General features: G+C 48.7%; 1 non-coding gene across 1 annotated transcript in view; it reads right to left on the bottom strand.

The window, feature by feature from the left end:
- Positions 1-980: 980 nt before the first annotated feature.
- Positions 981-13,683, bottom strand: part of LOC101142938 (uncharacterized) — a 106,364-nt gene continuing 93,661 nt past the window's right edge. The window contains exons 8-10 of the transcript XR_010129952.1: positions 10,722-10,943; positions 9,490-9,692; positions 981-1,343 (exon numbers count right to left, since the gene is read on the bottom strand). This is a non-coding gene — a transcript (uncharacterized protein). The remainder of the gene's footprint in view (positions 1,344-9,489; positions 9,693-10,721; positions 10,944-13,683) is intronic.

Here is a 13,683-nt window from a genome sequence, read left to right as displayed (position 1 = left end):
ATTGGGAGGAGGAGTTCTGAAACACAGCAAACCCCTAGGCCAATCGCCATCCCCTCCTGGTTCTTTCACTACAGCACCAGACACAGAAGCCTCGATGTTCCCCAAGGCTACATCCTTCTGGGCATCTCCTGTCTCCCTTCTCCTATCCCTCATCCCTGGTCCAAATAGCCAAGCCCCAGGATCACAGGAAACCCATGGTGGGCTATCCTTGGCCCCTGACACTTCAGTCCCATTCCTCTGGGCCTCTTGACTCTTATCTTTGCCCTGGATGGACTTTTACATTCATGTTAAAAAAAAAATCAGTTCGGGGTGGTGGCTCACATCTGTAATCCCAGGGCTTTGGGAGGCCAAGGCAGGAGGATCACTTGAGGCCAGGAGCTCTAGACCAGTGCAGGCAACAAAGTGAGACCTCATCTCTACAAAAAAAAAAAAAAAAAAAAAATTTAGCCGGGCAGCGCATGCCTGTAGTCCCAGCTACTTGGGAGGCTGAGGTGGGAAGATCACTTGAGCCCACGAGTTCGAGGCTGTAGTGAGCTATGATCTTGCCACTGCACTCCAGCCTGTACCACAGTGAAACTCTGTTTCAATAAATAAATAAATAACAAATAAAGGATGGTTGTCTCAGAGCTGAACAGGGACTGGAATGGGAAGGTCTTGGGACCCTGTGTGGGTAGGACACTTACTGACTGGGTGCCACCTTCAGGTAGGAGAGTTCCCAGGTACAGCTGCTCTGAGGCCAAGGCCTCCCATTCATTCATCCAACAAATACTTATCAAGCACCTACAATGTGCCAGGCACTGCCCTAGTCTCCGGGGGTGCACCTGTGATGAAGAGGTTTAAAACCCCTGCCACACTGGGGAGAATGTGGAGAAACTGGAATGTGTGTGCATTGCCAGTGGTTATGTAAAGTAGTATACAGCCATTGTGGAAAATGATATGATGGTTCCCCAAGAAGTTAAACATAGAATTACCATATGATGCAGCAATTCCACTTCTTTAGGTATAGACCCAAAAGAACTGAAAGCAGGGATTCAAACAGATATTTGCGCACCCATGTTCACAGCAGCACTATTGGTTTGCAATAGCTGAAAGGAAGAAACAACCCAAGCGCCCACGCATGGCTGAACAGATGAACATGTGGTACAGTTATACAATGGAATATTATTCAGCCGTAAAAAGGAATGAAGTTCTGACACATGCTACAACATGGATGAATCTTGAAAACATTATGCTAAGTGAAAGAACCAGACATAAAAGGACAAATACTCTATGATTCTACTTACATGAGGTGTCTAGAGTAGTCAAGTTCATAGAGACAGAAAGTAGAGCAGTGGTTGCAGGAGCTGCAGGGAGGGAAATGTTTGGTGGGTAGTGGGAGTTAGTGTTTAGTGGGTAGAGAGTTTCAGTGTGGGAAGATGAAGAAGTTCTGAAGATGAATGGTGTTGATGGTTACATGATATTGTAAATATACTTAATGTCACTGAATTGTACACTCAAAAATCATTAAAATGGTCGATTTTATGTTATATATATTTTACCACAATTAGAAACAAACAAAAACCTTCCCCATGGAACTTATGTTCTTCTGAGTTGCCCCAGACGAGAGCTTATAACGAAGAGTAGTGTTAACTCTGCCACTTCAAAGCAGGGGTCAACATGGGGTTCTGTAGAAGAGTCTGGAGTAGGATGGGAGGGGTCAGGAAGCAAGAGGTCACACACAGCTTCCCCTCAATCTCTGTACCCAGAACGGCTCTCCTGTTACCAATTTTGAGTGTATTCTGATAAAATTTTATTTGACAAAAAGGCTGCCACCACTAAAGAACATTTTTTTTTTCCTAAACCACTGCCTTCCTTCTCTAAAACAACCACTGACCAGGAGATGCTTCCATGAAGAGTGAGCAGGCAGGGGCCACTTTGCAGGAATCTGCATGGGCAGGGGATAGGGCCCAGAGGGCAGGGCTCTCACAGCCCCGCCACACTTCCCCCGGGCTGGAGGGTCAGTTTTCAGATTTCTGGCTCCATCTCCTCCTGGAGGGCAGGGTTCTCGGCTGAGTCACCTCTGGTCTTGCCCAGGGTGGGGTATGGAAACGGCACCTGATTTTGGCATTGGAAACCTTGGCTCCAAGTCCTGGCTGGGCCTTTTATAAGACATTTAATGTCCCAGCCTATTTTCTTAGCTGTAAAATGAGAATGACCCGGACACCACCCATCTCCCAGGATCAGACACAACACCACAGCACAGCACAGGACAGTGCTTGGCACAGAGGGGGTGCACGTACATGGGGGGCCTCAGAGTTCAGGCCGTAAGGCCCAGGAATGGGGGGCTGTGGGCCCCAGGTGTGCCCAGGAGGCCCTGGGGCGGGTCCCTGAGCCCTTGGACCTGCCCAGCCAGCCCTGCCAGTCTTGGCCAGTCCCGGCGCTCATTTGGGGCGTGGAGGGGGCACTAAGTGCACAGCCGCCCCCAGAGTAAACAGTCTGATGAGCACGGGAAAACAAGATGCTGAAATGCTTCTGAGCCACGTCATGGTTTCAGAGGCCCTGGCCCGCCAACCCCAGGAGCCTTCCTGGGCCCCACCCAGGTGATGTGACCACACCCTGTGCTGCTTCTAACCCATCTCTGCATGTGACAATTCTGTGCTTTCTATGCTGGGCTGTGACTTCTTGAAGGCGGGAACCCACCCTACTGGTCTCTACTCCCCTGGCACATAGACAGGGTTCAGTAACTGCATGTTAAATCAGCGGTGATGATGATGATGGTGACAATGACAGTTGCAGCAGCTATCCAGCACATGGCCCTTGCCATGGGTGTGGCCACAGTGCTAAGAATCTTCATTTAACTCTGTTAACCCTCACGGAAATCCTCGCAGGTGTGTCCTGTTGCCATGATCCTCATTTTTAATGAAGGCACTGAGGCACAGAGAGCTTAAGTACCTTGCCAAAGGTCATACAAAGTGACAGAGGCAGGGCTTGAACCCCAGTGCCTTGGTTTGCCCTTTTTATTTTTGTTTATGTATTTTTATTTTATTTTATTTTACTTTTTTGAAACAGAGTCTCACTCTATTGTCCAGGCTGGAGTACAATGGCGAGATCTTGGCTCACTGCAACCTCCACCTCCTGGGTTCATGCGATTCTCATTCCTCAGCCTCCCGAGTAGCTGGGATTACAGGCCCCCGCCACCATGCCCGGCTAATATTTGTATTTATATTAGAGATAGGGTTTCAGCATGTTGGCCAGGCTGGTCTCGAACTCCTGACCTCAAATGATCCTCCCACCTCAGCCTCCCAAAGTGCTTGGATTACAGGCATGAGCCACTGTGCCCAGCCTGTTCATTTATGTAGACAGGGTCTCACTCTGCGGCCCAGGCTGGAGTGCAGTGGTGCAATCAGGGCTTACTGTAGCCTCAACATCCAGGGCTCATGTGATCCTCCCACCTGAGCCTCCTGCCACACTTCGCTAATTTTTTAAAAAATGTTTTGTGGAGATGAGGTCTTACTATGTTGCCCGGGCTGGTCTCTAAGTCCTGGACTCAAGCCATCTCCCTGCCTTGGCCTCCCAAAGTGCAGGGATTACAGGTGTGAGCCACCACACCTGGCCTCCCTTTTAACCACTCCTCCCAGCTGCCTGGACAAGGACACTTTCTCTCCTACTGACTCCTCATCCATGGTAATCATCAACTTCTCGGGAAGGGACATTAGGCGCCCTCGGGCCACCTTCATACGCAGCCTCTAAGATCCCTTCTGAGGTGTACCCTGGCAGAGAGGCCATCTTGAGACTGTGTAGACCCTCCTTTGGCAGGGAACTCCACACCACACCAGCACTCATCTCAGATGGGACCCCAGCCAGCCTCCTCAAATGTGGCCTGCTGGACATAAAGAACGGTCCCTCTCTCACCTTTGGTGGCTTTTCAGCTATATAAATTCACCTCTCCTCTGGCTAACAGCCCCTGCATCGTCACCACTGCTCTGCCCCCACACCCCCTTCCTCTTGGTGACCTGCATGGGGAATTCCTACTTGGCTGGGATCTGAGAGCTGCACCCCACACACGGGCAGTTGGCCCAAGAAGCAGGGATGGAGAAAGGCTGCGGCCCTCCCTGTGCTAGGTCCTTGCCTCCCATGTGTGGGGGGCTCTCCCGATCTTCACACTCTTGGTCCATAAGGAACCCATGGAAAACCAGTCCCCTTGGGCCCCCACGCTCCTCCACTATGTATTTGAACGAATCATTTTAGTGAACCCAAATATAAAATGTTACATTTTCCCTTGTAAAATGTCTTCTTTTTTCCACCCTGACAAGACTACTTTGAGTCATGACTTTGTTACCCCAAAGTCATTTATTGTTCCTCCGGGGGCTGGGTCACCTGCAGCCCAGAGAAGCCTCCCTTCAGGGGCTTTGTTATTTTTTTGAGATGGAGTCTCACTCTCATTGCCCAGGCTGGAGTGCAATGGCCTGATCTCGGCTCACCACAATCTTCGCCTCCCGGGTTCAAGCGATTCTCCTGCCTCAGTCTCCCGAGTAGCTGGGATTACAGGGTATGCACCACCAGACCTGGCTAATTTTGTATTTTTAGTAGAGAGGGGTTTCACCATGTTGGCCAGGCTGGTCTTGAACTCCCGACCTCAGGCAATCCGCCCACCTCGGCCTCCCAAAGTGCTGGGATTACAGGCGTGAGCCACTGCGGGGCTTTATTTAAAAAAAAGAAAAGAGAAAAAACACATTGCTCAGCAAGTTTCTCTTCTCTGTCTTGAAATTTAGGACTAATAAATGGATTTGTCTCTGGTCATGCCACCTCTCTCCAGAAGTGCTGCTTTGGGGGCTCTGGCCAACCTGGATGACCACCCGTGGGGAACGTGACCACCTGTGGGGAATGTGACCACCTATGGGGAATGTGACAAGTGGGTCGTTTTCTAGGACAGAGTTGAGAGAGCTCTATTTTACATTTTCTCTACTGTTAGGGGCTTCATTTCACTCTTAATGATCTTTGTTCCACTTTTTTTTTCTGCCAGTGTGAGGACTATTCTCAAGGGAGGTAGAATTGGAAACAAAATGGGAATTGTGCACTTTTTTGTTCTCTCTACTCTGCGTCTTCACCTAGCCGAGGGGAGTCGCTGCCTTGTCCATCCTCTTGCTCCAAACAGACCAATAAGAAAGCAAACAAACAACTTTGGTGCTGACCAGGATTCCTTTACAATCGTTGCTAATTCTAGACTTCGGTCCTTCTGGACATTCTGACATACCTGTGGTATATCACAGCCAAGGCATCAGGCAGTGTGAAAACCCAACAGGTTCATTGAAAACCTACACTCATCTGTTCTCCTTGGCTGCTGCCCGCCCCCTTCCTCCCTGTTAAAATCATTTGTGATTTCATCATCAAAATCTAATTTCCACTAGGTGGAATGCTTATGCCTGGCAGGTTTTCCTCTACCCCTCACATTATTCTAATCCCACTGAAATAATAATTCCTTTAGGCAGCTTGTTTGAGACCACCATTTTGATCAAGCCCTACTCCATTCTCGCCTTGGGGACATGTCACAGAGTGGTTTGTCTAAAATCTTTTCCTAGAACTTTGATTTTGCTATTTTAGGTTATTATTGTGATTTCATGTTATCCTCCCCCTTTGGGAGAAATGGTTTCATCATTTTGTAATTAAATTAGATTTGCAAAATGTCAACAATAGGATGTGCAATGCATTACACGTGCATTACGTAGTAATCTATTGTCAAGACAGAGACCTCCTGGTGAGGTGACAGAGCCCTGGGCCCCACTGCCTTCTACTAGACTGTTGCGTTCTCAGATGGTGAGGAATAAATCATCCTTATCTAAGAATCCTTGTCTAAGAAATACCTGGCTTTTCTTTGAGATCCCCTCACTGATTGAAGCACCCCTGCAGTCACTCAGGGTGATTCACAGAAGCAGATCTGGGGACCACGTGGCCAGGGAGCAGGGAGGAATCAGGCTACCAAAGAAACAGAGACCTGGCCCTGCCTCGGCAAGTGGGCTGCCCTGGCTCAGGCCACGTAGCGAAGAGGGCAGAATTTGTCCTCAAGCCCACACCTGCCTACCCCTCCGCCACTGCTCCACAAACTGCACCCCTAGCCCAAATCTGAGTTGCTGTGTCCTGTCCCATGGCTATTTAGGCCATCCCACCAGGCCTGCCATCCCCAGGGAGTGTCCAGCTCAGAGTCCTTTCTCCACACCTGTCTCCAAGTGTCAGCAAGCTTTCAGACTGGAAAGGATTTATTCACAAACTCATGTGGGTGAACAAAGGAGTCCAACAGTAAGGGAGACATTTTCAGCTGTGAGGCCAACTAGGGCTGTGTGGAGAGGACTTGCCTCCTGAACCTGAGATCACAGTGGCCTTGGTCTCCAAGGTCCTGTGAGAAGCACAGCCGGCCCAAGTCAGAGCCACTCAACAGCATCTTATTCATCCAGAGTCACTGAGGTTCCCATCAATTACATTTTCTGAAAATGAAACTTGAATTGCCAAAACACTATTTTAACCTTTGAAAATAAATCTTCCTAAAAGGTGGCCCATAGTCCCTAACGACTTAAAACCTCTCCTTTTCCCACTGAAGTGGTCATCATTATCCCTATGGAATGGGACAATAATGTGATTGTGTTTCCATGTGCTGTTTAATTACAACCTTCCTTACAGCCTTCACTTTCCTGTTATCTACAAGTCTCTCTCTAAAAACCACCTTCCACCCTTCCAGGCTGTTTCTTTTGCAGAGCGTTGGGAAATCAGACAGCACTCCTGTTAGGACAGTGTGCTCCACAGATGTCAGTGAAGCTTGAGGCCCACAGAGAAATAAGGCACTTGGTTCAGATGCAGGGATTTTGATTAAGCTATTTCTGAGGGTCTTCTTTCCAATATCTTCCAGTCCACGGCTAAAATCCAAAGGCAGATGGGGCCAAGACTCACTTGCACGTGGAATGCTCCTTGAATCTATTTCTCATGGTCCTCTGACTGGTAAGATGTTTCTGTCATCGTGTCACTGTCAGGCAGGAGTTCCAGGGCTTGCTCTGCTTCTATCTGTTATGTGTGGCCCTGCTAGATGAGCAGCGTTGGTGAGACCCCTAGACCTGAGAGGTCCCATTAAGAGGGATGAGATCAAGAGAGGTGAGATGTGCAGCCTGTGTCCCTGACCCTGACCTGGCATCCTTCTCTTACGTGTCTAGTGTGTTCTATAGACTTCAACCTCCTGACACAGCATCTGTGGCCATGGCCATTTTACAGCATGACCAACGGAGCAGTGAGAGTCTGTGGAAAGAGCAGAGCCCCTCAGGGAGACCACTTGGATGAGCTCATCATGTGCTAGCTCTTCAAGGAACCCGGGGTGCAGCGTGTGGGCGGTACAGTAACAGGCAGCCTGGGCTGTGTTTGGAGCTGCTCTGAGTTGGGAAGGGCTGGCTGTCACAGCTGGGGCAAAGATGCAGCCAGGATCTCACTCTATGTTGCTCACCTGGTGGGTTGTGACTCGCTACTGGGTCATGAAATCAATTTAGTGGGTCACAACCAGCCTTTCTCTTCAAAAAAATAAACAGAATAGGACAGGTGCGGTGGCTTATGCCTGTAATCCCAGCACTTTGGGAGGCCGAGGAGGGCGGATCATGAGGTCAGGAGATCAAGACCATCCTGGCTAACACGGTGAAACCCTGTCTCTATTAAAAATACAAAAAAAAAAATTAGCTGGGTGTGGTGGCAGGCACCTGTAGTCCCAGCTACTCAGGAGGCTGAGGCAGGAAAATGGTGTGAACCTGGGAGGCGGAGCTTGCAGTGAGCCGAGATCGCGCCCTGCTACTCTGGCCTGGGCGACAGAGCGAGACTCCGTCTCAAAAAATAAATTAATTAATTAATTAATTAAACAGAATAATATCCAAGCACATCACATGTAGTCAGGGTGAATATTGTTTTGACAAAACTTCTGCGGCTGGGTGCAGTGGCTCACGCCTGTAATCCCAGCACTTTGGGAGGCCGAGGCAGGCGGATCATGAGGTCAGGAGATCGAGACCATCCTGGCTAACACAGTGAAACCCCGTCTGTACTAAAAATACAAAAAAAAAATTAGCCAGGCGTGGTGACGGGCACCTGTAGTCCCAGCTACTTGGGAGGCTGAGGCAGAAGAATGGTGTGAACCCGGGAGGCGGAGCTTACAGTGAGCCAAGATCACGCCACTGCACTCCAGCCTGGGTGACAGAGCAAGACTCTGCCTCAAAAAAAAAAAAACTTTTGCTTCAGTGCTATGTATCCATACATTGAGGTGTGTCCTGGTTGGGACAGGAGATATCTTTCTCACCATAAGCAGTGGTCGAAGAAGTCGGAAATACAGTGGTTACACGCACATCCATCCTGCAGTTGATCTTCCTAAGACCCATCCCTGCCAACTTACCCTCAGTTGGGAAGCCAAATGGAATTTGTTCAGGGCCCTAGAACTAGCCTCACCTGGAAGGGATAGAGGAGTCTGGGAAGCCTTCTCGGAGGAGGTGGGGCTTGCTGTGGTGGGAGCAGGAAGAGGGACACAGGGCAGAAGGGAGGGCAGGGGCAATGGTCCCAAGGTGGGAAGAGCAGGAAGAAGGAAGCCTGGAGAGGCCTGGGAGGGGCAGTACTAGACACCGCCTTCTCATGCAGGCAGAATGAGGGCTGAGGCCAGGGTTGGGGGGAGAAAGAAAGCCCATTTGGTTTCGATGTGGAAACAGCCAAGTAATCTTCTACTTGATGCCTGCTTTTGCAGATGGTTGGAATCATCCTTAGTTAAGAACCAAGGCCTCCTCCTCCTTTATTCAAAATCCCTTTGGGGAGCACTTGGTAGTGGAGCAGTCAGGTGGGGTATCAGCGTAACATCCCTAGCTCTCACCAACCCAGAGAATACAACTTCATAGTGCCTGCTTTCCTTTTTTCAGTTTAAATTACAATTTTAAGGTGGGGTGTCGAGGTTCACCCCTGTAATCCCAGCACTTTGGGATGCCAAGGGAGGATCGCTTGAGCCCAGGAGTTTGAGACCAGCCTGGGCAATATAGGGAGACCCCCATCTCTCAAAAAAAAAAAAAAAATTAGCTGGGTGTGATGGCACACACCTGTGGTCCCAGCTACTTGGGAGGCTGAGGTGGGAGGATTATGTGAGCCCAGGAGGTCAAAGCTGCAATGAGCCATGATCACAGCACTGCACTCCAGTGTGGGTGACACAGTAAGACCTTGTCTCAAAAAAAAATTCAATTTTAATTCATTAAAATGAAAAAATCCAGTTCCTCAGTCACACTGGACACATCTCAAATGTTCAATAGCCACATGTGGCCAGTAGCTACTTCATGGAACAGCACAGAGAACATTACTATCATCATGGTAAATTCTAGTGGGCAGTGATGTTCCAGAACAACAAAATGAATAATTTATTCATTCCTTCAGGAATGCAACGTCTTTCATTACTTCTATGACACCTGAAATTCTAAATGCAAATGCTTCTGAGAGAGGCACTGGAATGACTTAAGTTCTTACCAAATAGCAACTGGTTGATATCAAGGGTCCAAAGAAAGCCACCATCTACGGAAACCATCTACCTGAGGCTGAGTCTGTGTGACACATGGGGGCTGCAGGGATGTCGGACGGTCAGATACTGTCCCTAACTGGAGGTGCTGTCTGAGAATGCTGATGGATAAGGGTTAAGCACCTCCGTCAAGGAGTGTGGAAAATTCTGTGACCTGTGAAGAAAGAAAATGACCCAAAGTTATTATTCATCTTCAGATGAGGGGACAGTTTATTTTCCAACAGTCCTCAGCAGGGGTTATTACATGAGAAACAAGCTCTTCTCTATTTCTAGGTAAGGCAGAATAAGAAGTGGACACACAAGGAGGCTGGGTGTGGGGCTCACGCCTATAGTTCCAACACTTTGGGAAGTTAAGGCAGGAGGATGGCTTAAGCCCAGAAGTTGAAAGCTACAGTGAGCTATGATCGCACCACTGCACTCTAGCCTGGGTGACAGAGCAAGACCCAGTCTATTAAAAAAAAAAAAAAAAAAAAAAAAGGACGCAGTCCTTTGCAGAGGAGGATGCTTGTGAACTTGGCCCTCCTCTGCCCTCTACATTTTACTCAATGACCAAGCCCATGGCTTTATCCATCTCCTCCGCACCAACATCTCCCAGAACCATAGTACCGACCTAGGCCTAGAGATCTAAATACTAACTTATCCTCACCAGGAGCCCAGAAGGAATTGTCACAATCTCTGTGCCCTGCCCCCACCACTTCTCTTCCTGTACTCCCTACCCTGGCTCATCCTCCACCACACTTGTCCAAGTCAGCACCTGTGAGTCACCCCGGGCTTCTCCTCCTTCCTCCCTCCCCTGTGCAAAGTCACCATGTCTTGGCCACCTCTCCTGTCTGCCTCAAGTCAGCCCTGCTCTCCTCCTCGCCAGCCCTGCCCCAGCTGCGTCCTCCTCCTGCCACACCTGCTCTCTGGCAGGGGCCGCCTGCTGGCTTCCCTGCTTCCAGTCATGGCCACCTCCAGCCCGGTGGCACTGAACCACAGATGAGCAACAGAATGACCTGGGGAGGCATTTAAAATCTAGATCCTGACTCAGTTGATCTGGCCAGGTCAAGCATGTGTATTTTTGCAAAAGTGCCCCAGGTGATTCTGACACATACTCCTAGTTAAGAACCACGGTTACGGCCGCCTCTTCCTCATCGTTATTAATAACAAGAGAAACAACAATTGACATTTTTTGTACACTTACGTGCACTGCCTCATGTAATCTTCATGACAATGCTATGAGACAGGAGCTGTCTTCTACTCCTATTTTACAGTTGTTGAAACTGAGGCATAGAAAGTCTCATGGCTAGTGAGGGGCAGGACCAGCTCATGACCAGCCTGACTTCTAACCGCTGTGCTCTCCATACCCCTTTATAAAGCCGAAATTCATATGTGGCTCCCCTCCTCACACCACTTCCTGATAGTTCTAGAAAAAAAAAAAAAGCAGTGTGGGGACACATTTATGATTTCCCTCTCCACCCAACCTCCCACCAATAGCTTCTTAATGCTAAAAGAAGTCTCTTGATCAGGGTAGTGGGGACATAGTGAATACCTATGTAAAAATTCACTGAGATGTATGCTTAGGATTTGTGACTTTATGTTTGTTATTCCCCAATAAGAAAAGATCCTTTAAAAAGTCACTTAAAAAAAAAAAGAACCTAGCAAATCTGAAACAGAGAAAAATATGCATCTGCTAAAGAAACTGGGGAAAGGCCATAAAAATGCCAACAACTGTGAAGAATTCTTTCTGGCACCGGGCGCAGTGGCTCACGCCTGTAATCCCAGCACTTTGGGAGGCCGAGGCGGGTGGATCACGAGGTCAGATCAAGACCACGGTGAAACCCCGTCTCTACTAAAAATACAAAAAAAAATTAGCCGGGCATGGTGGCGGGCGCCTGTAGTCCCAGCTACTCAGGAGGCTGAGGCAGGAGAATGGCGTGAACCCGGGAGGCGGATCTTGCAGTGAGCAGAGATCGCGCCACTGCACTCCAGCCTGGGCGACAGAGCAAGACTCCGTCTCAAAAAAAAAAAAGATTTCTTTCTGGCAATAACACAGGTAAGAACAGGCTAGGAAAAGATCTGCAGAGCTAACCCGCAGGAAATGCTCGAAAGAAACCAGGCTGGGAGAGGGCACTGGCTAGAGGCAGGGCTCCAGGCATGACTGACAGGAAACCCCAACACAGAGGGCTTGATGGCAGTCGGCAGTCGGGCACAGGCCAAGAGCCATAGCAGTAACAGCAGCAGCAACACAGGGACTCTGAGGGCCCACAGGACTGTCTTTGGGCCAGTGACTGGGGGCTGCCCCAGGTGGAGGTCAATGACAGTGAGTTAACTCCTTAACTTTCACAATTCACAAAAATACTACAGATTCCATCTAGATTAATATTTATTTTATTTTTTGGAAACAGGGTTTCACTACGTAGCCCAGGCTGGAGTGCAGTGGCTAGTCACAGGTGCAATCGCAACGCACTACAGCCTTCAGCTCCTAGGCTTGAGCATTCCTCCTGCCTCCGCCTCCCAGGTAGCTGGGACTCCAGGTGCACACCACTGTGCCCAGCTAGATTAAGATTTAAATTAAAAAAAAAAAAAAACTCACTAAAATATTGAGATAGTTTGTGTGAATATATTAATATAAATTCTGTAGCAGAAGTATTCCTGAAACTGATATAAAGACAGAAACAATGCCTATAATCCCAGTATTTTGGGAGGCCAAGGAGGGCAGATCACTTGAGCTCAGGAGTTCAACACAAGACTGGCCAACATGGTGAAACCTAGTCTCTACTACAAAAATACAAAAACTAGCTGGTGTGGTGGGGCATGCCTGTAATCCTGGCTACTCGGCAGGCTAAGGCAGGATAATCACTTGAACACAAGAGGCAGAGGTTTCAGTGAGCTGAAATCGTGCCACTGCACTCCAGCCTGAGTGACAGAGCAAGACTCTGTCTCAAAAAAAAAAAAAAAAACACAGAAACCAGCCCAGTCCTAGTGATCCAAATACCAGTGACTTATCCGGCCAGGAGCCTCCACGCAACAATCCCAAAGGGAATTGTCACGATCTCTGCACCCCACCCCCATCACTCCCCTTCCTATAGTCCCAATCCTGGCTCATCCTCCACCTGCTCACACTCTGCCCTCCTCCAGGTCAGCACCTGTGAGTCACCCCGGGCTCCTCCTCCTTCCTCCCTCTCCCACCCAAGGTCACCACATCTTGGTCCCCTCTCTCATCTGCCTTGAGTTGGCCCCGCTTGCCTCCTCTCTAGCCCTGCCCCACCTTCGGCCTCATCCTGCCACATCTGCACTCTGGCAGGGGCCGCCTCCCTGCTGGCCTCCCTGCTTCGAGTCATGGCCACCTCTAGCCTCATGGTTTGGAAAGCCTATACAGACTACCTTGATTACATGGATATTTTAGATTCATGAATGCTTTAAAAATGAACAAGACTAAATGACAAGTGATAATCTAGGATAAAATATTTGTAATATATGAGAATTGGGCAAGGTGGCTCACACCTGTAATCCCAGCGACTGGGCAGGCTAAGGCAGGAGTATAACTTGAGGCCAGATGTTTGAGGCCAGCCTCGGCAACATAGTGAAACCCTCATCTCCAAAAAAAAAAAAACCACACACACACACACACACACGCAATATATGACAGACAAGGAGTTAATAGCCTGAATACATCTTTAAAATAAATAAGAAAAAAATAATATACCACACTAAATAATAATAATAAACTACACAAATGAAGTGGGAAAAATGGAGAAATATATCAATAGAAAACAGAAAACTGACTGGGCTCGGTGGCTCACGCCTGTAATCCCAACACTTTGAGAGGCCAAGGTGGGCTGATTGCTTGGGCTCAGGAACTTGAGACCAGCCTGGCCAACACGGCAAAACCCTGTCTCTACTTAAAATACAAAAACTAGCTGGGTATGGTGGCATGCGCCTATAGTCCCAGTTACTTGGGAAGCTGAGGTGGGGGATCACCTGAGCCCAGGAGGTTGAGGCTGCAGTGAGCTGTGATCACGCCACTGCACTCCAGCCTGGGCAACAGAGCAAGACCCTGCCTCAAAAAAAAAAAAAAAAAGAAAGAAAGAAAGAAAGAAAAAGAAAAGAAAACTAGATAAAGCACATAAGCAGATAATTCATCAGAAAGAATTACCAACGGC

This window comes from Gorilla gorilla, chromosome 12 (assembly GCF_029281585.2).
Source record: "Gorilla gorilla gorilla isolate KB3781 chromosome 12, NHGRI_mGorGor1-v2.1_pri, whole genome shotgun sequence".
NCBI classification, from domain to species: domain Eukaryota; kingdom Metazoa; phylum Chordata; class Mammalia; order Primates; family Hominidae; genus Gorilla; species Gorilla gorilla.
This window is presented reverse-complemented; position numbering and strand designations above follow the sequence as displayed.